Below are 26,505 nucleotides of genomic sequence, written 5' to 3' on the forward strand. Positions count from 1 at the left end.
CTCGCTGTCCATGGTGCTCACCCCCCGGACCTCCTCGACTGCAATGCAGCACTCTGCCATCTCTTCCAGGGGGGTGAGCTTCAGCTTTGATGGCATGGGGCCAGCCCCAGAGGTGTGGCTGTGTTCCCACCGCTGGGTCAAAGTCGTGCCACCTGCAATCAAAGTTTACATATTAATACATGTCACTCCTCATGTTTGCTGTAGCACCCATTGCAATCTGCAACAGATTACAACATGTGCCTCATGACACCAAACTTACATTATATTAAATTTGAAAACCAACCCTTAGAAGATACAACCACAGTCACCCTACAATAACTATCAATTAAATGACATGGCAAACATGTCTGTGCCTCCAAGCAACGTGACCGCCCATTGACCAACTCCATCTAACATCTAATGTAAACATTACTGGTCTTGTACTGCTCAAATGTAACACACATGAACTTGCCTCTTCTTAACGTGCTCCGCCTCACGAACTTGTGGAGCCACCGCATTAATCTCCGCCGTTATGTCCTCCCAGATCTTCCATCTCCTTGTGTGTGTCAACCGGTCCTGTGGACCCTCGATCCAATCCCGTGCGCGGGGCACCAGAATGGCAAGCTCCTGCGCTTCGAATGCCATGTTTCTGGTGCTTGGTTCCTCTGTTGCCCTATTTCGGCCACGGCCACGGCCACTGGCACCGCCACTGCCACGGCCACGGCCACCTGTCGCTGTACTCGAAGTGCTGGGCAGGCTACTCTGTTGGGAAGCCATCTGCTGTGTTCCCAATGATTCTGCTGAGGCTGAAGATGGGCCAGCTGCCGATTGGCCTGATGTAGATGGCCCATCTGGCTGCTGTTCTCCCAATGGCTGGTCTGGGTTGATGGGGACATAGGTGGTGCTGGAGTCCATGTTGCCAAACAGGTCCTGCAACACCTGGTCTTCCTCTGTATCTGAGCCAGCCATGTTTGCAACAACATTGCATTTGTCTAACACACCTTTATATCCTATTTCTGTAATTGGCGTACATCAGTGACACCCTGCGTTTCGTACGGCCGCATTCCGTACGGCCGCATTCCGTACGGCAGCGTCGACCGTGCGGCGCATAGGCCACGCCCCTAGCTGCAGAAAAAAAAAAAACCTGGCAAACTTAGTAAGTCTGATTTAGTAGGTAATTGCAGATTTGTACTCCAATGACCAAATAAAGCTGAGGTCAGACATGAAATGTATATGTGAATGTACATATGTACTGAGCACTTGTTTGGTATGTAGTACAAATGACACTAACCATTCCATATGTAAATCCGGTCCACAACTTAGGCAATAGTAATCAGTGCTAGCATCCAAATCACATGTGAAAGGTCTCCAAATTCAGCCTTGATGCTAGCTACTTTTCATTCCACATCTCTAGTGTGGCCCAGTAGAAGGTAAGTGTACACATGGCACCCTGGCCTAATATTGGGAAAAGGTCTGGCACTATTTGCTATGTTTCTGCTGTAAAGCTTTCACTATAAAAAAGCTGTTTAGTACCTTGTTGTCACAGCCTCCCGGACCGCGGTGGTCACTTACCGGGTCCGGGGGCGTGGGTGGTGCGGGCTCCCCCTCCGGGCTCAGCAACGACGGCGGCAGGGCTGGGGCAGCGTGCGGGGCTGGCTGGGTCAGGGCGCTGGAGTCCCCGCTTCCAGCAATGGTCTCCCGGCGGTGCCGAGGGAGACAGGAAGCGGGGCTCTGTCGGGCAGGCGGGTGCGCGCTCACTAGGGGCGCGCGCGCCGCTCTCATGAACTTTTAAAGGGACAGGCAGGAAATTAGGGGTTTTACCTGCAGGGATAAAAGGAAGTCCCTGACAGGTAAACCCCGCCAGAGTATAGGCTCACACCTACTCCAGCGTTACTGTGCCTTAGTGCTTGTCTCTATTGCTACTATTGATCCGGCTTGTTACTGACGATTCTTCCGCTTAACCCCTTGTACTCCGCCTGTGACTTCTCCGTGTATGACCCCAGCTTGCTCTCGACTATTCTCCCGTCTCATCCCAGTGTACCGCAACCAGTGTCTCCCGTGCATGACCCGGCTTGTCTTGGACCTCCTTTGCCTCTCCCCTGGGCTCCTAACTGACCGTATAGATACCGACCCGGCTAGACGACCGCTTCTCCATATTACCCACCTCCCAGCCTCCAGCTCATAAAGGGAAACCTAACCAGAGGACCGTGACCGACGTGTCGAGTGCCGCAGAAGCCCAAATCCCAATTGGAGGGGTCACTGGCAGAAAACCCTCGGCACGGTTAGACTCCACACCTCTGCGTTAGGTCTAGCCAATTCCCGAGCTGAATAGGCAGGGATTCGAGTAAACTTGTGACACTTGTTGAGTTAGGTGTAAGTGGCTAGTGATGCAGACTATTTCACCTGTTGTTTTCACCCATGTTTGGTGAATGTAATAGATTATATATACTGGGTTGCAATCTTCTTTCACCCTGTATGTGTAGGAGATCCTAAGTAATGGCATGGTCTGCTCAACTATGCAAAGGTACAGCAAGTGCAGTTTTGCGATGCAATGGGTTAGCCGTCTGTTGTGGCGCATACACGCTGTTAATGTCAAAATGAACAATAAAGTTAATACCAAATATCACTCTGAACAACCAATCACAGGACATGATTGCTTGAATTGTGCCATTGCTAAGATGGCGGCCTATGGCAGAGCAGCACCTTTCTCTGCCGCGGAGCTGAGGGCACTGGTCTCTGCTATGGAGACCATGCTGGGGCATGCGGGGCCCTTCATTAGCAACCGCCAGAAGCGCCAAGCATATGCGGCTGCCCGCAGGTCCATCGCCCAGGTGCGCAGGACCATCGCCCAGCTGAAGCGGCGATGGTCTGATCTGAGGCGCCGGGAGCCCGAAAAGCTCCAGCAAATAAGGGCCAGCATTGCACGATGTAAGTGTTTACACATTAAATGGCCAATTGTACATTAATGCTTCCATGACCTTTTTTTTCCCAATAAGGTAACCTGGTTCATAATGAGTTAACCATGACATACTCTATCTGTGTGGTACCTCATGTTTGACATGCTGTAATGTGTGTGTAATATGTCATTTTTTGGGATGCAGGATGAATGAACAAATCATGTGACTTATTTAACACTCTGCATTTTGATTTTCCTTACAGCACGTGACCGTGCAAGACGGGCCCGTGAAGAGGCCCAGGAGGAGGAGGCCCCCCTGAAGAAGTGGCGGAGGAGGAGGCCACAGAAGTGGCAGAGGAGGAGGCCACAGAAGTGGCCGAGGAGGAGGGTGTGCAAGAAGTGGCCGAGGAGGAGGCCACAGAAAACATGGTGGAGGTGGAGGCCACAGACGAAGTGGCCGAGGAGGAGGTGGCCTCTGAGTTTATGGGCCACGAGGAGGTGGCCGAGGAGGTTGTGGAAGAGGAGGAGGCATGCGAGGTGGTGGAGGAAGAAGGAATTGGTAGGTAAACATAAGGCATCATTAATAATTGGTGGTAGTACTATTTGTTAGGTACCACTGGTGAATCTAGTGTGTTTTACTGTATTATTAATAAATAAACAAAAGTGGGTTACAACAGACACACTTAGGGGTTATAGGCCCAAGCTGCAAACGGGGAATCTAGAGCCTCAGGTAGGTGATGCGTTTTTGTTTATGGAGGGCCTTTCTATTTGGTGTAAGGAAGCGGCTTAGTGCAGCAGCTTCACCGATCTGGCAATGTGACTATGAATCCGGAAGTAAGGGGTAGAGGGACTAGGCTAGCCTTTAAATGTGGTATCCATCCATCCATGTATCCATCCATCCATGTAACCATCCATCCATCCATCCATGTATCCATCTATGTATGTATCTATCTATCTATCATGCAGTTTAGCTATTAAGCAGTGACATGCAGGTAAATATGTATGGCAAAATGTGGCATGTTGTATTGGATGTAGCTTTCTAGTAGATTGGTTATTGGTAAGGCAGGAGATTTTTATCAGTCACATATTCAGTAGTGTAAGCCAGTGTGTGTGTGTGTGTGTGGGCCCATTTTATTTTTTACCATTACAAACAGTATTGGCTATGTAATTTTTTGTATGTATGATTTTGCATGCTGTAGGTACTTAGGATTGACAGTACAAGGTCGACATGATTAGCATAATTTATGTTTATCCCCCTTTAACAGATGAAGGCGGGGGGTTGCGAGGGGCCCTCCTCAGACTTCACCAGCACCTTGTGCTTATGGCCGAAGAGGTGAAGCATGTCTGCGACCTCCTGGTGTGAACCTGTTTTGTGTTTACATTTTCAAATGTGTAAATAAATTTTTCAAGTTAAAGTTATAAGTGGTCTGTGTGTTATTGTATAATTTTACAGCATAAGTATACATATAAGTATAGAAGTGTAAATAGTGGTGTTTATTTATGTATGGTGCAAAAGGGATATACAGTATATATAGATGGGTTTAGTGCATAAAATTGGCTGCAAGTGAAGGATAATGTAAAGATGTACATAGTGTGTTGATTTGTATGTGTGTGTTTGCGGGTGAAGAATAATTGATGATGTAATATGCATACAAAGAATGTTGTGAACTTAGCATGATGAAAGGGTTAATGTAAAGTGGTAGTAAAGTGTTTAATCTTCAATTAGATAAATAATCGATGACTATTAAAATCAATCCGTTTTGAATGAGGTTGCCTAATTGCATAAGTGGGTCATATGACAGATTTGGGTGTTCTGAGAAGAGTGTTGAATTGTGCGTTAATACACCGCATCGGTGCGTACGGCCAGGTTCCCGTCCGTTCTAACGCGGTAAGACCGTGCTTACGCTGTAAGACCGTGCAGAATCTGTGCGTGTCCACCGCACACGCAAGGTTTATATGTCGTCCGTAAACACGCCCTGTTCTTAAAGAGTGAGTCCGTCCGAATGCGGAAGCTCGGTGGGCGTTTCTACGGACGATGTCCGCACAGCGTGGCATGCGGTCCGCTCCGTAAGAATACGGGAATGTACGCACCAACCAGAATAAGGGCCATAGTTACATAGTAGGTAAGGCTGAAAAAAAGACTTGCGTCCATCTAGTTCAACCTAGGATGTTATAAAAGATTATCCATTGCTGTATAGTGTGTTCTGATATTTTAAAGACAGATTATATTTCTCATATGTACCCATGGATGTTTTTAACCAATAAGTGTTTGTCCAACCTTATTTTGAACGTATTTATAGGGCGGTATTCAATGTGAATACCGGCGAGGTGCAGCAAATCCTTTTTAGGATTCGCTGCACATTCGCCACGTTCCGGAGCCTCGCCGGCTCCGGTATTCAACGAGTCAGGGGCTCGCTGCCCCTGACCGGCGAATATGAGCTCCTGCGGCGAACGCCGCAGGGAGCCTGAGGACGGTGGCAGGCAGAGAGATGGAAGTCTCTCTGCCTGCCCCAGAGCGTATGTGGGGGGGAGGTGGGCTCCCCGGGTGCCAGGCAGCACAGGCTGGCCCCCGGGGGTGCCAGCAGGGGACCGGGTATATTCACTACACCCGATCGTGCATATGTAACGATCGGGTGCAGTGAATATATGAATATCTAATGAGCGGCTCGGCTCCGGCGCCACCTGCTGGCTGCTGTGTAAAAAAAAAAATATATATATTTTTTTAAATTAAATATATATTCATGTGCTTACAGCACATGAATAAAAATAGCATGCCCCTCCCTCAGAATACAATTCCTGATTTTTTTACACCAAATGTAAAAAACAAAACACTTTATTTTAAAAGTTCACATTCCACTTCACCATAAAAAGATAGCGATTGCTACTCGGTGAATCATGGCGAAAAAAAACATCAAATGTATTCGCCATCTGGTCATTGAATAGGGTGATTCACCGTTTTAGTCAAAAATTCGCCAAACAGCACAAATTCGCCATAAAAACCTGGCGAATCAGGCTCATTGAATACCGCCCATAGTGTCTGCCGACACCAACTCTCCAGGAAGAGAGTTCCAAAGTTTGACTGCTCTGACTGTAAAGAAAATTTTTCTTCTAGCTGAACAAAATCTTTGTTCTTCTAATCTATACTCATGCCCTCTCATCCTAGACTCCTTTCTAGTAGTAAAAGGGGTGTTTGACAGTTCCTTATATTGGCCCCTGATATACTTGTACATGTTGAGCATGTCCCCCCTTAAACGTCTCTTTTCTAATGTAAATAGTCCCAAATTGATAATCTCTCCTCGTAGCTTAAATTCTCCATTCCCCTAATAAGCTTTGTTGCTCGTCTCTGGATTTTTTCTAATTCTATGATGTCCTTTTTATAGTGCGGGGCCCAGAATTGTACACCGTATTCGAGGTGCGGTCTTACCAATTCTTTATACAGTGGCATATTACCCTTGAGTCCCTAGTTTCCATGCCCCATTTAATGCATGCTAAAATTTTGTTGGCCTTTTTTGTTGCTACATTACATTGAGCACTACACCCTAGTTTGCTCTCTATTTGGACTCCTAGATCCTTTTCTAGTATTAAAATACCCAATTCCTCTCCGCTAAGGTTGTAACTTGCACACTGGTTGTGTCTCCCAAGGTGCATAACCTTACACTTATCCACGTTGAACCTCATCTTCCACTTTTTAGCCCATTCCTCTAGATTTGCAAGATCCTTTCAAAGCGTGGCGACATCTTCTGATGTTTTAATAACTTTGCTTAGTTTTGTATCGTCTGCAAAGATGGATACATTGCTAAGTAACCCCATCCCAATATTGTTAATAAAAATGTTAAATAAAATGGGCCCTAAAACCGAACCCTGGGGCACTCCATTTAGTACTGGTATTGTATCTGATACGGCACTGTTCACAACCACTCTTTGTTCTCTATTACATAGCCAATTCCCTACCCATCTGCAGATATTTTCACCCAATCCAAGGTCCTCCAGTGTACAGTGTACACAGCGTTGTGTATGTATGTCAGATTATATAATAGGTGCACACAGCGCTGTGTATGTATGTCAGTGTATATAATAGGTGTAAACAGCGCTGTGTATGTATGTACAGTATGTCAGTGTATATAATAGGTGTACACAGCGCTGTGTATGTATGTCAGTGTACACAGCACTGTGTATGTATGTCAGTTTATATAATAGATGTACACAGCGCTGTGTGTCAGTATATAATAGGTGTACACAGTGCTGTGTGTCAGTATATAATAGGTGTACACAGCGCTGTGTATGCAGGGGCGGATCCAGGATAAAATGACAGGGGGGGCACCATGATAAAAGAGGGTTTAGGTGTGTGTGTGTGTGGGGGGGGGGGGGGGGCGGCGGTGTTAGTGGTGCCAGTGTACATGCTAAGAGCGCAGCAGAGAGAGGGTGGGAATGGGATTAAAAAAAGGCCCGGGCATTTAAAGTACGCAGGCCCACCATGGTGACAAAAGTGAAGGATGTAGTTTTGCGCGCGCCGAAGGCGCGCTCCGTAAAATGTGGTGTGGCCACTCAACAGGGGGCGTGTCCTTGAGTGTAGTGTACAACACCATATACAACTTCTACACATTATGCAACAAGATACTAGACCCCATTATACTTGCCCCTTACACATGATGCCAAATGGAATGAGCCAAAATTCACATAATGCCACATGGATTGAGCCAAAATGAACATAATGCCACACGGATTGAGCCACAATTCACATAATGCCACACGGATTGAGCCAAAATTCACATAATGCCACACGTATTGAGCCAAAATTCACATAATGCCACATGTATATTAAGCCAAAATTCACATAATGTCACACGGATTGTGACAAAATTCACATAATGCCACACGAATTGAGCCAAAATTCACATAATGCCACACGGATTGAGCCAGAATTCACATAATGCCACACAGATTAAGCCAAAATACACAATACGTTTCATAAACAGGGACATTGTCCACCAAAGGTGCGCATTAAACATTTACACCATAATGTCCATTACACGTTAAGTTACACGCCATTATATCCATTATGTATTATGTCAAACACCATAATGCCTATCAAAAATTATGCTACATAAGTGCTGCTTATCTACATGCTCATTGCCAAGGGTTCCATGCTCATTGCCAGAGGTTACATGCTCATTGCCATGTGGGATTACATGCTCATTGCCAAGGGGAATACATGCTCGCGGTAAATGGGGGACAGTCGCCGCCAGGCAGAAGTGATAGCCACTGACAGTGGCAGAGCCTGGCTGTATTCAGAGCACTGCAGGTCCAGGCTATTTGAAATAATACCCGTTTCACACCAGAGAATGCATTCCCAGGTTGGCCCTTTTACACCAGCCTAGTCCTTGCATTTTCTTGTGTGAGGGGGAGAGAAAACCACCCCTCCCTCCCTTTAACTAGTTATCTTATTTAACCGGCTATATCTTCGGAACCAACTGATCCATTTACATGAGACAAGTATCATATTGAAGAACTTTTGAGTGGGCTTTGAATGATTTTGGTCCAGTGAAACTGAAACGTTTGGCTCCAGAGTAATCTGCCCTCAAAGAACATGAACAGACATGAAATTACATTTCAAAAATAAAAAAAATTAGTTTACACATAATATCTCTGGAACTGATTGACCGATATGGACCAGCCTGGTATCATATTGAAGGCCCAGCGATTTGGAATTGAATGAGATCAACCACAAGCTTCTATGATGCCAGGGGGGGAACTGGCAGCCGTCGGAACCGGGTGGGGGTCGGAATTGATGGGTTCCATATTATCCTATGGGGAAAAAACGTTACAGCTTTGCCAGGCGATATCTCCGGTTCCCGGGGGGCTAGAGACACAGGGCTGGGCTCGTTGGAAAGCCCTGGTCCTCAGCTACAAAATGAAATGACTGGGGGGGCACGTGCCCGGGTCCCCCCCCCCCCTGAATCTGCCACTGTGTGTATGTATGTCAGTGTAAATAATAGGTGTACACAGCTCTGTGAATGTGGGGGAAATTTACCAATATGAAAAACCTAGTTTTTCGTATTGGTACTTCCCCTCCGACTGCATACGACTGTTTTAGTCGTATGCAAAGTCATGTTCCGGAGGGGAAATTACAAAGCAGTCAGATACGACTGCTTTGTAACCCTCCGATGGTGTAACCATTCGTATTAGCTGGCCATATATACGGCCGCTAATACGAATGGTTCTGGCAGTCAATCAGGAGCCAATCAGGAGCCGCTAGGCCGCAAGGTGGCCAATAGTGGCATTCGGGAGGTGGAGCCGCACGATGTTAACAAACACCGTGCGGCTCCCTTAGTCCGGTCTGGTTTCGGGTGTTCGGTTTGTTTTTTTGCCAAGACACTTACCTGGACTACGTCGCGCTGGGACAGGTGAGTATGGTTTCCTTCCACAGCTTCCTCCATGGATTTCGTCGGATCCGGACGGGGACGCCATCGCCGACATGGACAGTGACGTCGACATGGACCAGAAGACGACACAGGAGGACCAGAAGAAGACACAGGACCAGGGATACCTACGGAAAGAAGATAGGTAAGTATTAGTATGTGTGGGCTTTGTATGTATTAAAGTTTTATTTTTCATGTGTGTCAGTGTGTTTATTGTACTATTTTTTTAACTGTGCCAGCGGGCCCTTTAATGCCCAGCAGGCTGGGACTTGTGGTTCTCCAAGTCCCAGCTTGCTGGGGAGGCTTGCTGGCACTTGTAGTGCCACAGTAAAAAACAATAGATTATTATTTTTTTTACACCATAATCAGCCCGATGCCCACCGCCCAGGGGCATCGGGGGCAGTACCAGGCTTCAGCCTGGTCAGGTAAGTCCTGGAGGGGGGGGACCCCTTCATTGGGGGGGTCCCCACTCCCCCAGGGCCCCTGGCCAGGCTGACCGGTCAGGGGGTTAATGTTTTGGCCGGGGGGACTTGTATAAAAAGTCTCCCCCCGGCTGTGACATTACCCTGCTGGCTGGTTGTGCCTGGGACTGGTTCTTGAAATACGGGGGACCCCTAGTCATTTTGTCCCCCGTATTTTGGGAACCAGCTCCGGACCTGGAGCCTGGGGCTGGTTGTTAAAAACCGGGGAACCCCTATTTGTCGGGTTCCCTGATTTTTAATTACCGGCCCCGGCTCCTTCAGCCTGGTGCTGGTTTCGGCTGTGGGGGGGACCCCCACGCCGTTTTTTTTTTTTATTTAATTTTTCTATTTTTTTACACTGAAGCCTGCACGGATCTGACTGATCCGTGCAGGCTTAAAGCAAATACGACAGGAAAATGGTGTTCTATTTTCCTGTCGTATTTGCGTGGGTGTTTCACATCACTTAGCAGCCGTATTATCAGTACGGCTGCTAAGTACATCAGGAATCACCATTCTTTTGAATGGTGATTTCTGTCATATCCTATCGATGGTGTAGGACATTCGTATTTGTAAATACAAATACGAATGTTCCATCTTTAGGACTACGAATTGTTGTATTTTTGGGATTGTAAATCTCGAAAATACAAATTCGTAAAAAAAAGGTGTATTTCTCCCTACGAATAAACCTTTTTTCTACGAATCCATTTTGGTAAATGTCCCCCTGTATGTCAGTGTATATAATAAGTGTACACAGCGCTGTGTATGTTTGTCAGTGTACAAAGCGCTGTGTATGTATGTCAGTTTATATAATAGATGTACACAACGCTGTGTATGTATGTCAGTGTATATAATAGGTGTACATAGTGCTGTGTGTTAGTATATAATAGGTATACACAGTGCTGTGTGTCAGTATATAATAGGTGTACACAGCGCTGTGTATGTATGTCAGTGTATATAATAGGTGTACACAGCTCTGTGGATGTATGTCAGTGTATATAATAAGTGTACACAGCGCTGTGTATGTTTGTCAGTGTACAAAGCGTTGTGTATGTATGTCAGTATATAATAGGTGTACACAGCGATGTGTATGTATGTCAGTGTACACAGCACTGTGCATGTATGTCAGTTTATATAATAGATGTACACAGCGCTGTGCATGTATGTCAGTGTATATAATAGGTGTACATAGTGCTGTGTGTCAGTATATAATAGGTGTACACAGTGCTGTGTGTCAGTATATAATAGGTGTACACAGCGCTGTGTATGTATGTCAGTGTATATAATAGGTGTACACAGCTCTGTGGATGTATGTCAGTGTATATAATAAGTGTACACAGCGCTGTGTATGTTTGTCAGTGTACAAAGCGCTGTGTATGTATGTCAGTTTATATAATAGATGAACACAGCGCTGTGTATGTATGTCAGTGTATATAATAGGTGTACATAGTGCTGTGTGTCAGTATATAATAGGTGTACACAGTGTTGTGTGTCAGTATATAATAGGTGTACACAGCTCTGTGGATGTATGTCAGTGTATATAATAAGTGTACACAGCGCTGTGTATGTTTGTCAGTGTACAAAGCGTTGTGTATGTAGGTCAGTATATAATAGGTGTACACAGCGATGTGTATGTACAGTATGTCAGTATTTAATAGCTGTACACAGCGCTGTGTATGTATGTCAGTATATAATAGGTGTACACAGCGCTGTGTATGTATGTCAGTATATATTAGATGTACACAGTGCTGTGTATGTATGTCAGTGTATATAATAGGTTTACATAGCGCTGTACACCTATTATATAGGGTGCCGACCCTCCCGGAATATCCGGGAGTCTCCCGAAAATCGGGTCCCCCTCCCGGCCCCCCCAGAAGGGTGGGCAACCCTCCCGGATTCAGGGGGGACCCCCGCTGACCACCGGATCGCGGCATTAAAATGCCGCAATCCTCGGGTCTCAGAGGAGGGGGCGGAGCTAAAACACGTCATTTTAGCCCCGCCCCCTCCACGGAGATCCGTGAATTAGCTGATTTAACGGCATGGGGCGGGGCTTAGTGATGTCACTCACAAGCCCCGCCCCCTGAGTGGCTGCTGAATCTCTCCTCTCCGGGCTTCTCCCGGAGAGGAGAATAAGTCGCCAACCCTGCAGTGTATATAATAGGTGTACACAGCGCTGTGTATGTATGTCAGTATATAATAGGTGTACACAGCGCTGTGTATGTGTGTCAGTATATAATAGGTGTACACAGCGCTGTGTATGTATGTCAGTATATAATAGATGTACACAGTGCTGTGTATGTATGTCATTAATATATTATAGGTGTACACAGCGCTGTGTATGTGTGTCAGTATATAATAGGTGTACACAGCGCTGTGTATGTGTGTCATTATATAATAGGTGTACACAGCGCTGTGTATGTATGTCAGTGTATATAATAGGTGTACACAGCGCTGTGTATGTATGTCAGCATATAACAGCTGTACACAGCGCTGTGTATGTATGTCAGTATATAACAGCTGTACACAGCGCTGTGTATGTATGTCAGTGTATATAATAGGTGTACATAGCGCTGTGCAGAGGCGTAACTAATATTGTGGCGCCCCCCCGCCAAAAAATTACCTTACCCCTCCGCATGCCGCCGCCGGCCCCGCATTCAGTCCGGCACCGCAAATAGCCTCCGGGCTCCGTCTCCTGCAGTAATGAAAAATGACACGACAAAATGGCTGCCCCCGTACAGCAGACAGTTTTTTTAGGAATTACTGCAGGAGACGGAGCCCGGAGGCTATCTGCGGTGCCGGACTGAATGCGGTGGCGGCGGCATGCGTAGGGGTAAGGGGGGGTCTGACCAGAGTGCCCTTGCTCCCCCAAGCAGCCGCGGTGGCTGCCTTACGGTAGCTACGCCTCTGGCGCTGTGTATGTATGTCAGTGTATATAATAGGTGTACATAGCGCTGTGTATGTATGTCAGTGTATATAATAGGTGTACACAGCGCTGTGTATGTATGTCAGTGTATATAATAGGTGTACATAGCGCTGTGTATGTATGTCAGTGTATATAATAGGTGTACACAGCGCTATGTATGTATATCAGTGTACACAGCGCTGTGTATGTATGTCAGTGTAAATAATAGGTGTACACATCGCTGTGTATGTATATCAGTGTACACAGCGCTGTGTATGTATATCAGTGTACACAGCGCTGTGCATGTATATCAGTATATATAATAGGTGTACACAGCGCTGTGTATGTATATCAGTATACACAGCGCTGTGTATGTATGTCAGTGTATATAATATGTGTACACATTGCTGTGTATGTATATCAGTGTACACAGCACTGTGTTTGCATGTCAGTGTATATAATAGGTGTACACAGCCCTGTGTATGTATCTCAGTGTACACAGCGCTGTGTATGTATGACAATGTGTATAATAGGTGTACACATCACTGTGTATGTATATCAGTGTGCACAGCGCTGTGTATGTATATCAGTGTACACAGCGCTGTGTATGTATGTCAGTGTATATAATAGGTGTACACAGCACTGTGTATGTATATAAAGGCTCGGATACACCACGGACAGTTACCTGTAAGGATACATAAATCAGTATATAATAGGTGTACACAGCGCTGTGTATGTATGTCAGTGTATATAATAGGTGTACACAGCTCTGTGTATGTATGTCAGTGTATATGATAGGTGTACACAGCGCTGTGTATGTATGTCAGTGTATATAATAGGTGTACACAGCGCTGTGTATGTATATCAGTGTGCACAGCGCTGTGTATGTATATCAGTGTACACAGCGCTGTGTATGTATATAAAGGCTCGGATACACCACGGACAGTTACCTGTAAGGATACATAAATCAGTATATAATAGGTGTACACAGCGCTGTGTATGTATGTCAGTGTATATAATAGGTGTACACAGCTCTGTGTATGTATGTCAGTGTATATGATAGGTGTACACAGCGCTGTGTATGTATGTCAGTGTATATAATAGGTGTACACAGCGCTATGTATGTATATCAGTGTACACAGCGCTGTGTATGTATATCAGTGTGCACAGCGCTGTGTATGTATGTCAGTGTACACAGCGCTGTGTATGTATATCAGTGTGCACAGCGCTGTGTATGTATATCAGTGTACACAGCACTGTGTTTGCATGTCAGTGTATTTAATAGGTGTACACAGCCCTGTGTATGTATCTCAGTGTACACAGCGCTGTGTATGTATGACAATGTGTATAATAGGTGTACACAGCACTGTGTATGTATATAAAGGCTCGGATATACCACGGACAGTTACCTGTAAGGATACATAAATCAGTATATAATAGGTGTACACAGCGCTGTGTATGTATGTCAGTGTATATAATAGGTGTACATAGCGCTGTGTATGTGGGTCAGTATATAATAGGTGTACACAGCGTTGTGTATGTATGTCAGTGTATATAATAGGTGTACACAGCGCTGTGTATGTATGTCAGTGTATATAATAGGTGTACACAGCTCTGTGGATGTATGTCAGTGTATATAATAAGTGTACACAGCGCTGTGTATGTATGTCAGTGTATATAATAGGTGTACACAGCGCTGTGTATGTATGTCAGTGTATATAATAGGTGTACACAGCGCTGTGTATGTATATCAGTGTGCACAGCGCTGTGTATGTATGTCAGTGTACACAGCGCTGTGTATGTATATAAAGGCTCGGATACACCACGGACAGTTACCTGTAAGGATACATAACTCAGAATAGAATGATCACATGTGACCTGGTCAGTAACGCACTAACCCTTTCTCCCATTAGGATCCTGTATACGGCAGAGTGAGGCCGGGACCAAGCAGCCAGAAGCTGTATACACCTCCCAGGCTATCTACTCCATCCAGACACATCCGGGAAACCTAAAATACAGAGCACAGAATAATGTGACCTTCCAGCAGAATATAACTCACAGAATCCCCCAGATTTCTCTATCATTATCCTGCTCCCCAATAATACTGGGGGCCCCTATGTTCCAGCATCACTCAGATAACGCACAATGCTATTACTGGATCATCAACACCACATCTGTTACCTACAGATGGAGCAGCTCCCGCCTGAGCTGCTCCTGACTATAGAATCGCCATCCGCCAGCCTGCGCCAACTGACGTAAGGGTTCCGACAGAGACCTCCGCCACTGATGACGCCTGGCGATTCCCCGAGCTGGCTGAGAGGCGCCCCAGCCTGGCGATTCCGTGAGCTGGCTGAGAGGCGCCCCAGCCTGACGATTCCCTGAGCTGGCTGAGAGGCGCCCCAGCCTGGCGATTCCCTGAGCTGGCTGAGAGGCGCCCCAGCCTGGCGATTCCCTGAGCTGGCTGAGAGGCGCCCCAGCCTGGCGATTCCCTGAGCTGGCTGAGAGGCACCCCAGCCTGGCGATTCCCTGAGCTGGCTGAGAGGCGCTCCAGCCTGGCGATTCCCTGAGCTGGCTGAGAGGCGCCCCAGCCTGGCGATTCCCTGAGCTGGCTGAGAAGCGCCCCAGCCTGGCGATTCCCTGAGCTGGCTGAGAGGCGCCCCAGCCTGGCGATTCCCTGAGCTGGCTGAGAGGCGCCCCAGCCTGGCGATTCCCTGAGCTGGCTGAGAGGCGCCCCAGCCTGGCGACTCCCTGAGCTGGCTGAGAGGCGCCCCAGCCTGGCGACTCCCTGAGCTGGCTGAGAGGCGCTCCAGCCTGGCGATTCCCTGAGCTGGCTGAGAGGCGCCCCAGCCTGGCGATTCCCTGAGCTGGCTGAGAGGCGCCCCAGCCTGGCGATTCCCTGAGCTGGCTGAGAGGCGCCCCAGCCTGGCGATTCCCTGAGCTGGCTGAGAGGCGCTCCAGCCTGGCGATTCCCTGAGCTGGCTGAGAGGCGCCCCAGCCTGGCGATTCCCTGAGCTGGCTGAGAGGCGCCCCAGCCTGGCGATTCCCTGAGCTGGCTGAGAGGCGCCCCAGCCTGGCGATTCCCTGAGCTGGCTGAGAGGCGCCCCAGCCTGGCGATTCCCTGAGCTGGCTGAGAGGCGCCCCAGCCTGGCGATTCCCTGAGCTGGCTGAGAGGCGCCCCAGCCTGGCGATTCCCTGAGCTGGCTGAGAGCCCCTCCAGCCTGGCGATTCCCTGAGCTGGCTGAGAGCCCCTCCAGCCTGGCGATTCCCTGAGCTGGCTGAGAGGCGCCCCAGCCTGGCGATTCCCTGAGCTGGCGGAGAGGCGCCCCAGCCTGGCGATTCCCTGAGCTGGCTGAGAGGCGCCCCAGCCTGGCGATTCCCTGAGCTGGCTGAGAGGCGCCCCAGCCTGGCGATTCCCTGAGCTGGCTGAGAGGCGCCCCAGCCTGGCGATTCCCTGAACTGGCTGAGAGGCGCCCCAGCCTGGCGATTCCCTGAGCTGGCTGAGAGGCGCCCCAGCCTGGCGATTCCCTGAGCTGTCTGAGAGGCGCTCCAGCCTGGCGATTCCCTGAGCTGGCTTAGAGGCGCCCCAGCCGGGCGATTCCGTGAGCTGGCTGAGAGGCGCCCCAGCCTGGCGATTCCCTGAGCTGGCTGAGAGGCGCTCCAGCCTGGCGATTCCCTGAGCTGGCTGAGAGGCGCCCCAGCCTGGCGAGTCCCTGAGCTGGCTGAGAGGCGCTCCAGCCTGGCGATTCCCTGAGCTGGCTGAGAGCCGCTCCAGCCTGGCGATTCCCTGAGCTGGCTGAGAGCCCCTCCAGCCTGGCGATTCCCTGAGCTGGCTGAGAGGCGCCCCAGCCTGGCGATTCCCTGAGCTGGCGGAGAGGCGCCCCAGCCTGGCGATTCCCTGAGCTGGCTGAGAGCCCCTCCAGCCTGGCGATTCCCTGAGCTGGCTGAGAGGCGCCCCAGCCTGGCGATTCCCTGAGCTGGCGGAGAGGCGCCCCAGCCTGGCGATTCCCTGAGCTGGCTGAGAGGCGCCCCAGCCTGGTGATTCCCTGAGCTGGCGGAGAGGCGCCCCAGCCTGGCGATTCCCTGAGCTGGCTGAGAGATGCCCCAGCCTGGCGATTCCCTGAGCTGGCTGAGAGGCGCTCCAGCCTGGCGATTCCCTGAGCTGGCTGAGAGCCCCTCCAGCTTGGCGATTCCCTGAGCTGGCTGAGAGCCGCTCCAGCCTGGCGATTCCCTGAGCTGGCTGAGAGGCGCCCCAGCCTGGCGAGTCCCTGAGCTGGCTGAGAGCTGCTCCATCTCTATATAATATTCAGAACTGTAGTAATAAAGTAACTTGCTGCGTTATTAGTCGGTGAGGATCCGTGGGATGGGAATCAATGCACCCCCACATTGTACCCCAGTTATTTGGAAAACAGATTATTTCATGTTCCTCCCTATGTGTGAGACAAGCGATGTGCAATACTTATTCTATGGGAATGTCAAACAATTTCTCTCCCATTGTATAAAACTGTTTGTCCACTGGGTGGTGCTATTACATATCTTATATATTTGGCTACATCTGTCACTCAAAGTGTGTCTGGAGCTGTAACGCTGGGTTGTGGACTTCCATCTTAATTTATGATTGTCATCACCTGTTTTAAACAGGGTAATTGATAAGAAAGGTGTTTAAGCACAGGTGATGTAATCCATAAATTAAGAAGAAAGTCCAGAAACAGAGCAATGTGTCCCTCCTGGAGAGGGTCATGTTGGGAGGTATGCACCCCCCTCCCTCCCCCCCCCCCCCATTCATGGCATCCCCACGATTAAATGGCACATGCAAAACACTGACATGGCTATGGTCGACAATGAAAAAGGTTGACAAGATTTATTTTTCACTTTTTCAATGTTTTCATATTCATTCTCATGTGTCGACATGGACACCAATGAAGTGCCACACTTATGTCAACATTTACATGTGTTGACCTTTCTGTGTTGGTTTTTTTCTTGTGGCGATTCGCGGCACCCCCGCGATTTGCAGCACACCCCCCGCAATTCGCGGCACCCCCGGTGACTCCCGCGATTCGCGGCCCCACCCCGTGACACCCCCTCCTGCGATTCGCGGCACCCCGCGACCCCCCTCCCACGATTCGCGCCAACCCCCCGGGCCCCCCCTCCCGCGGTTCACGGTGCCCCCCACGACCCCCCTACCGCGATTCCCCACCCCTGACCCCCCCCCCTCCTGTCATTGCGGCAACCCCCCGCCCCCGCGACGCACCCTCTCGCGATTCACTGCAACCCCCTGCGCCCCCCCTCCCTTGATTCACGGCACCCCCCGCAATTCACGGCACCCCTAAGCCCCTCTTTAGTCCCCCGTATACTCACACACCCCTGTCACTACCCAGCTTCCTGCTCTCCTGAACCGTAACTTCCACCACTGGGGAGTTGCTGACGCTGTTTTGCCCACATGCCCCTATCATGCCTCATAGCCCAGCCCCCTGCTCTCATGCACCCGAACTCCCACCCAGTAGAAGGAGACACTGACTAAGGGCCACCATCCTGTACTCCTGTACTGCCACCCTGGACCCTCACCCACTGGCAGAAGCTGCACAGTATCTCCCACCCTCCTCTTTAGTCCCCCTTATGCCCACGCACCACTATCACTACCCAGACTCCTGTTTTCCTGTGTCGTGACCTCCGCCAGTGGGGAGCCGCTGACTCAGAAACACCCTACTATACTATTGCACACACCTAAACAACATGCACACACAGCCCCCCCACACCCACAAATGTCACTGTACCATCCACACTATCAATGTACATCTTACTCTGTAACCGCTTTTTAATTAAACAAAACAATACACACCCCCTTCCACATCATATGCTCTCTATTTAACACATTTCACCTATAACTCAAGTTGCAATACAGGCCATCTTTCATACAATTCTAACCATCTTTCTCATATGCAAATGTTCACAAATTAAGGGGGCGCAGCCCCTTACGACGGTGTGAAGAGCGCCCGTAGGGCGCGATGAATCGCCTAGTACATAAATACATGCATACATACATGCATACACACTCCTGAATAGGGATGGACATCGATGGTCGATGGTTCGGAAACATCGATGTTTTTCTTTCGATGTTAGTGTTTTTGCCATTTAATGGTGACCTTCCGATGTTTGTCACCATCGACTGCTAATCATTCGATGGTGTACCGATGGTGGCTTATTTTTTGTAATTCCCAAAAGATATGCCTCCCCTGGCTGCTGTGTCTGTGTCAGGGAAACTTCCTAGGTTCGTTGGAGGCTGTCTGACTTTCTCTCTGCTTCCCTCCCTCTCCCTCTCTATGGTTGCTGTAGCTGCTAGGCAACAGGGCCCACTGCTAGTTCTGATTGGCTCTCACTGACTCAGAGAGCCAATCAGAGCACAAACATCACCCTGCAGCACCAGTCACTCAAACAACAGCACATTTCACAGACAGACTGAGCTCTGGAGGATTCAGAGAGGAGGAGACAGTAACATCACTGAATGTTATACCAGCTCAGGCAAGCTACAATAATAATAATAGGTACACAATACAACCAGCTACAGATATCTGTGAATGTCAGTCACATACAACACTCATTAATAAACTGCATTAGTATTACCAGGCAGCAACCACTATATTATCATCAGTGAAGTGTTGGTCAGAGATTGTCTGTTTCTGTGAATATAGTGAGGAACAATATACACAGTCCTGGGGTACCAGTGGAATGGACCAAGCTAAAGGTGCCCATACACTGCAGCGACACCTCGCAGCATTGTACGCACACCCGACAGCCTGCAAGCTGCCAGGACCTTCCCGGGGGCACGGACGCATGCGATCCGTTGTGATGGATGCATGCATCCCTGCTTCTGGCCCGCCTCACCGCCAGGAGGAACGGGTGGACGGCCTGCCGGTCCGACCACCTGATCGGGTCCGATGCGCACGGGACCCAACGGCATGTCAGGGAGAGGCGATTTGGTCCGATTTAACGGGTCGATTGGTCGCAATTGGCCAAAATTGGACCAAATCGCCTCAGTGTAGGGGCACCTTAACTGTTTTTATATATAGTGAACTATTTTTTATATTACGTGACCTGGTCGCTAGCGATTGGTCGCTCAGCGACCAAATTGCTGGTTATCAGTATTTTACTGGGGACCAGCGATTCTAGCAAGTTCCTGCGACCAGCGACCGCTGGGCTGCGGTGGGAGCGCACACGCGGTGAAGGTCACTAGGTATCACCGGCAATATGGTCACTGAGCGACCATATAGTTGATGATGGAAGCTAGAATCGCCTAGTGTGTAGCATTATTAGTGGTGCCCCCTCAGATCCTGGCACCCTAGGCAGCTGCCTAATGGTAGAGCTGGCCCTGCTCTTTGCAATATTTATCTCACCATATAAATGATGTGATGACCACTGTACCATCATCTCCCTTATTTGTGTGTGTGTAGTTACACTTGCCTTAATAAATAGACATTTTCCTATCTGGAAAAATAGTGAAACCTAAAGCGAGTTAGTTTACAATTTATCTAATTTTATTACATTTTGATTACTTGCTGTTAAAGTGTTAATAATGTGTACAAAATAAATATACTACTTCATCATTGGGCATTGTGTGAATATTATATATGTATATTATACACACAATGTCCAGTGATAAAGTAATATGTTGCTCAGAGCCTGGGCCCTGTCACCAAACCCACATACCACCTTACAAATGGCAATACAGGCTTTTGCGCATGCGCTAGTCATATAACTAGTTTTCACCATCGAATACTTTTGATGCAATGGTTAATTACCATTACCATTATGGTGGAAGCACTGCCATCATTTGATGGTTGGCTTCCGATGTCCATCCCTACTCCTGAAGAAGTCCAGCTGACATTTAAGCACGGACGAAACGCATTGAGGGACCATTTTAAAACGGCCTTGGACGCCCACCTGAACTGCCGTGGAAACAGCATCAGATAAGCGTCATTAATTTTATCACATTTTACGGATTATAATTGTCATTATTTGCGGTGACAATAAACTGTGTTTGCAATATTACACTATTGTGCTCTCTATCTTTTCCCATCTTTCCACTCCCCCTGTATGGGTTCCTGAGGAGGAGAATTCGGGGAGAATTCTGTGGATAAGAAGTTATACCTGGGTTGCCATTTTTAAGCATATCAAGCTAAATAAACAGTGGTGGGATACCACTGCTAACGGTACTAACATAAGTGTGGGGTGCCGTTGTGTCCATTTGTGGTGAAGGGAAAACCATTATACTCGAGATATTGCACTAGGAGGCGCTCTTCTCACCTTTTGCATTTCTATACATGCATACCTACATGCATACATACATACAGTGCATACATACATATAGAATATATCAAAAGACAGGGTAGGGATTGTCAAAGGTGTGGTGCACCAAAAGAGAGAAAATAATTTTTACACATAAAATATACCTTTTATTGGTTTCTTTTAAAACTGCGAAATATACAGACTAACATGCAACATATAACAGTGAATACAGTGATTTTAAAAACTGCACGTGCGGTATCAACATGCAATGCCTCCTACTGTGAAGATCCACTCTCCTAATATTTTATACACATATATATCCCTTAAGGTATCTGATGGCTTATGTTAGTCTTATTGCAGATATCCGCGGGTGGGTGTATTAATAGAAAGAATATTGAGTGATCTATATAGGTGTCACTGGTGTCTCTTATTTTAATAAAGTGATATCCCTGGATCCGTGTTAAGGATGTATGGTCAGATTAGGTATCTCTGATGAGGAGGATGTTTTTATTATGTATATTGGGTGTTATCAGGTAGAGCCAATCCCTGAATCTCCTGGTGTGTATGATACAGGTTGAGTATCCCGTATCCAAAATGCTCGGGACCAGGAGAATTTTGGATAACGGATTATTCCGTATTTCGGAATATTTTAATATTTCAATGATGTATTTTGAAGTATCTTGCATTTATGCTGTATAAACACATAATATACACACAAATATATTTTATTACCACATAAAATACACACAAACATATTTTAATTGTTCAAAAAACAAGGTTTCAAAACGTGAAACAAAATGTGTGTACTATCTCAGCACTGAATTTGAATGCCAAGCAATCATTGTCTTGCACATATATAGTGCCAGTTACATATCATGTCCCCAGTGATGCTGTTACATATGTCCCCAGTGAGTTTTTAGCAAAAAAAAATTTTTTTTTCACTTTCTGGAATGTCCGTATTTCGGAATAATTCGGATAACGGATATTCGGATACGGGATACTCGACCTGTATTCCCAATATATACGGTGTTTGGTGCACACTCAGATTAGAAATCTGATACTGGTCTTTAGTGGGTACGATAGACCAGTTTATTAAGGGGGATAATGTCCCTATTGGGTCCCCTTTATCCTTTTACCACAATTTGACGATTTTTGCACTATCTCAATTCACCGATACTAGTGCTATACACAAATAGTGAGGATAATTTTATTATGTATATTGGGTATTATCAGGTTGAGCCAATCCCCAAATCTCCTGGTGTGTATGATATTCCCAATATATGTGGTGTTTGGTGCGCACTCAGATTGGAGATCCTTAGTGGGTATGCTAGACCAATTTATTGAGGGGGATAATATCCCTGTCGGGTCCCCTTTATTATTGTACCACAATTTAAAGATTTTGGCACTATCTCAATTCACTGATACTGATTCTATACACATATTTCACGGATAGTGTTACCAGGGTGAAAGAAATGTCTGCAGGTGACCTGATCAGATTAATCCCCTACTTATAGGTCTGTTGCTGTAACATTTATTTGGTGCTTTCTACGGGTTTTGGCAGCAAAATTACGGACAGAGGTAATATTAGTCTTTCATTAATATTTGTCCTGCTGTTAGTAGCCCTCGTAGGTGGCGTTTACATATAATTCAATGCAGCGTTTTATTGATGCTCTCCACGGGGTTTGACAGCATAAATGAGGACAGAGACACCGTTTGTCTAAGATAAATAGCTGTCCTGCTGTTAATTGCCCTCGTTGAGGCGTTACATCCAGTTATTACAGCGTATAGTATGAGCCGCTACATTTAATTAGGTCAAGGGTATGACCATAAGTGTGAGTGACTTATACAGTCAGCGGAAAGCAGCCGTGTGGGAATGGAGCGATCGGGTCTCACATATAGGGCTGGAGACCGGATCCTGTAACCCTCTCGGGTGCTCAACGGAGTCCCAGGAGCTGTTGGGTTCACCTTAGGCAGACATATTAAATTATTATGACAATTAAAGCATTAGAGTCCTTACAAGGACTAGCATAAGAGACACAGTGATTATGGGGGAAATTTACCAATATGAAAAACCTAGTTTTTCGTATTGGCATTTTCCCTACGACTGCATACGACTGTTTAAGTCGTATGCAAAGTCGTGTTCCGGAGGATCAGTTACAAAGCAGTCATATACGACTGCTTTGTAACCCTCCGATGGTGTAATGATTCGTATTAGCGGCCGTATATACGGCTGCTAATACGAATTATTTCTAGCAGTCTGCACGGATCAGTCAGATCCGTGCAGGCTGCATGGTGTAAAAAAAATAGAAAAAAAAAAAAATTAAAAAAAAAAACGGCGTGGGGTCCCCCCCACAGCCGAAACCAGCACCAGGCTGACAGAGCCTGGAGCCGGTAATTAAAAATCAGGGAACCCGACAAATAGGGGTTCCCCGATTTTTAACAACCAGCCCCAGGCTCCTGCTCTGGGGCTGGTTCCCAAAATACGGGGGACAAAATGACTAGGGGTCCCCCGTATTTCAAGAACCAGCCCCAGGCAAAACCAGCCAGCGGGTAATGCCACAGCCGGGGGGAGACTTTTTATGCAAGTCCCCCCGGCCAAAGCATTCATCCCTACTGACCAGTCAGCCTGGCCAGGGGCCCTGGGGGAGTGGGGACCCCCCCAATAAAGGGGTCCCCCCCCTCCAGGACTTACCTGACCAGGCTGAAGCCTGGTGCTGTCCTCGATGCCCCTGGGCGGTGGGCATCGAGCTGATGGTTTTGTGTAAAAAAATAGAATAAAAACCATTGTCTTTTACTGTGGCACTACAAGTGCCAGCAAGCCTCCCCAGCAAGCTGGGACTTGGAGAACCACAAGTCCCAGCCTGCTGGGCATTAAAGGGCCCGCTGGGTCTTGTAGTGCCACAGTAAAAAAAATAGTTAAATAAAACACACTGACACCCATTTTAAATAAAAGTTTAATACACACATTACACACATACTGATACTTACCTATCTTGATCCCGTTGGTAGGTCGCTGGCTCCGGTGTCGGCGGCTCCGTGTCGGCGGCTCCGTTGTCGGCGGCTCCGTGTCGGCGGCTCCGGGGTCATCGGCGTCCTGTCCGAAGATAATCCATGTTGGACCTGTGGAAGGAAATCCTACTCACCCAGGTCCTGCATGGATGGTCTTCGTTCTTCATCTGTCGACATCCCGGTCTTCTGACAGCTGCTGGCGACTTCCAGCAGCTGTCGGCATCTTCCGCGACGCTCCCCGGCTTTCAGAGCCGGAGAGAACCTTCCTGGTCGGCGTCTGGGCTCAGAATGAATTCTGGCCAATCAGGAGCCGCCTAGCCGCCTTGCGGCCAATCAGGAAAGACCTTTCCTGATTGGCCGCTAGGCGGCTAGGCGGCTCCTGATTGGCCAGAATTCATTCTGAGCCCAGACGCCGACCAGGAAGGTTCTCTCTCCGGCTCTGAAAGCCGGGGAGCGTCGCGGAAGATGCCGACAGCTGCTGGAAGTCGCCAGCAGCTGTCAGAAGACCGGGATGTCGACAGATGAAGAACGAAGACCATCCATGCAGGACCTGGGTGAGTAGGATTTCCTTCCACAGGTCCAACATGGATTATCTTCGGACAGGACGCCGATGACCCCGGAGCCGCCGACACGGAGCCGCCGACAACGGAGCCGCCGACACGGAGCCGCCGACACCGGAGCCAGCGACCTACCAACGGGATCAAGATAGGTAAGTATCAGTATGTGTGTAATGTGTGTATTAAACTTTTATTTAAAATGGGTGTCAGTGTGTTTTATTTAACTATTTTTTTTACTGTGGCACTACAAGACCCAGCGGGCCCTTTAATGCCCAGCAGGCTGGGACTTGTGGTTCTCCAAGTCCCAGCTTGCTGGGGAGGCTTGCTGGCACTTGTAGTGCCACAGTAAAAGACAATGGTTTTTATTCTATTTTTTTACACAAAACCATCAGCTCGATGCCCACCGCCCAGGGGCATCGAGGACAGCACCAGGCTTCAGCCTGGTCAGGTAAGTCCTGGAGGGGGGGGACCCCTTTATTGGGGGGGTCCCCACTCCCCCAGGGCCCCTGGCCAGGCTGACTGGTCGGTAGTGTTAATGCTTTGGCCGGGGGGACTTGCATAAAAAGTCTCCCCCCGGCTGTGGCATTAGCCTGCTGGCTGGTTTTGCCTGGGGCTGGTTCTTAAAATACGGGGGACCCCTAGTCATTTTGTCCCCCGTATTTTGGGAACCAGCCCCAGAGCAGGAGCCTGGGGCTGGTTGTTAAAAATCGGGGAACCCCTATTTGTCGGGTTCCCTGATTTTTAATTACCGGCTCCAGGCTCTGTCAGCCTGGTGCTGGTTTCGGCTGTGGGGGGGACCCCACGCCGTTTTTTTTTTTATTTATTTATTTTTTCTATTTTTTTACACTGAAGCCTGCACGGATCTGACTGATCCGTGCAGGCTAAAACGCAAATACGACATGAAAATGGTGTTCTATTTTCCTGTCGTATTTGCGTGGGTGTTTTACACCACTAAGCAGCCGTATTATCAGTACGGCTGCTTAGTAAATCAGAAACCACCATTCTTTTGAATGGTGATTTCTGTCGTATTCTATCGATGGTGTAGACATTCGTATTTGTAAATACAAATACGAATGTTCCATCTTTAGGACTACGAATTTTTGTATTTTTGGGATTGTAAATCCCGAAAATACAAATTCGTAAAAAAAAGGTGTATTTCTCCCTACGAATACACCTTTTTTCTACGAATCCATTTTGGTAAATGTCCCCCTATATATCAATAGGAGTCCTTACAAGGACTATATCAGGACACAGGTAGAGACATGCAAGTGAAGCGACCGCACGGCTGAGGTGGCCGGCGTACGCTTCGCAGATCTTCCTCAGGTTGCCCTGAGGAAGATCTGCGAAGCGTACGCCGGCCACCTTAGCCGTGCGGTCGCTTCACTTGCATGTCTCTACCTGTGTCCTGATATAGTCCTTGTAAGGACTCCTATTGATATATAATCACTGTGTCTCTCAACGAGGGCAATTAACAGCAGGACAGCTATTTATCTTAGACAAACGGTGTCTCTGTCCTCATTTATGCTGTCAAACCCCGTGGAGAGCATCAATAAAACGCTGCATTGAATTATATGTAAACGCCACCTACGAGGGCTACTAACAGCAGGACAAATATTAATGAAAGACTAATATTACCTCTGTCCGTAATTTTGCTGCCAAAACCCGTAGAAAGCACCAAATAAATGTTACAGCAACAGACCTATAAGTAGGGGATTAATCTGATCAGGTCACCTGCAGACATTTCTTTCACCCTGGTAACACTATCCGTGAAATATGTGTATAGAATCAGTATCAGTGAATTGAGATAGTGCCAAAATCTTTAAATTGTGGTACAATAATAAAGGGGACCCGACAGGGATATTATCCCCCTCAATAAATTGGTCTAGCATACCCACAAAGGATCTCCAATCTGAGTGCGCACCAAACACCACATATATTGGGAATATCATACACACCAGGAGATTTGGGGATTGGCTCAACCTGATAATACCCAATATACATAATA

General features: G+C 47.8%; 1 protein-coding gene and 1 long non-coding RNA gene across 3 annotated transcripts in view; one reads left to right on the forward strand and one right to left on the reverse strand.

The window, feature by feature from the left end:
- Nucleotides 1-26,505, reverse strand: part of LOC146064859 (uncharacterized) — an 82,163-nt gene that overhangs the window by 45,178 nt on the left and 10,480 nt on the right. The window contains exons 3-4 of the long non-coding RNA XR_014471862.1: nt 14,553-14,662; nt 9,256-9,422 (exon numbers count right to left, since the gene is read on the reverse strand). This is a non-coding gene — a long non-coding RNA (uncharacterized LOC146064859). The remainder of the gene's footprint in view (nt 1-9,255; nt 9,423-14,552; nt 14,663-26,505) is intronic.
- Nucleotides 19,134-26,505, forward strand: part of LOC146064857 (uncharacterized) — a 116,127-nt gene continuing 108,755 nt past the window's right edge. For both annotated transcript variants that reach the window (XM_083178789.1, XM_083178788.1), the window contains exon 1: nt 19,134-19,193. The gene's annotated coding sequence lies outside the window, so the exon portion shown is untranslated. The remainder of the gene's footprint in view (nt 19,194-26,505) is intronic.

Source organism: Crinia signifera, chromosome 3 (assembly GCF_055691185.1).
Source record: "Crinia signifera chromosome 3, ASM5569118v1, whole genome shotgun sequence".
NCBI lineage: Eukaryota > Metazoa > Chordata > Amphibia > Anura > Myobatrachidae > Crinia > Crinia signifera.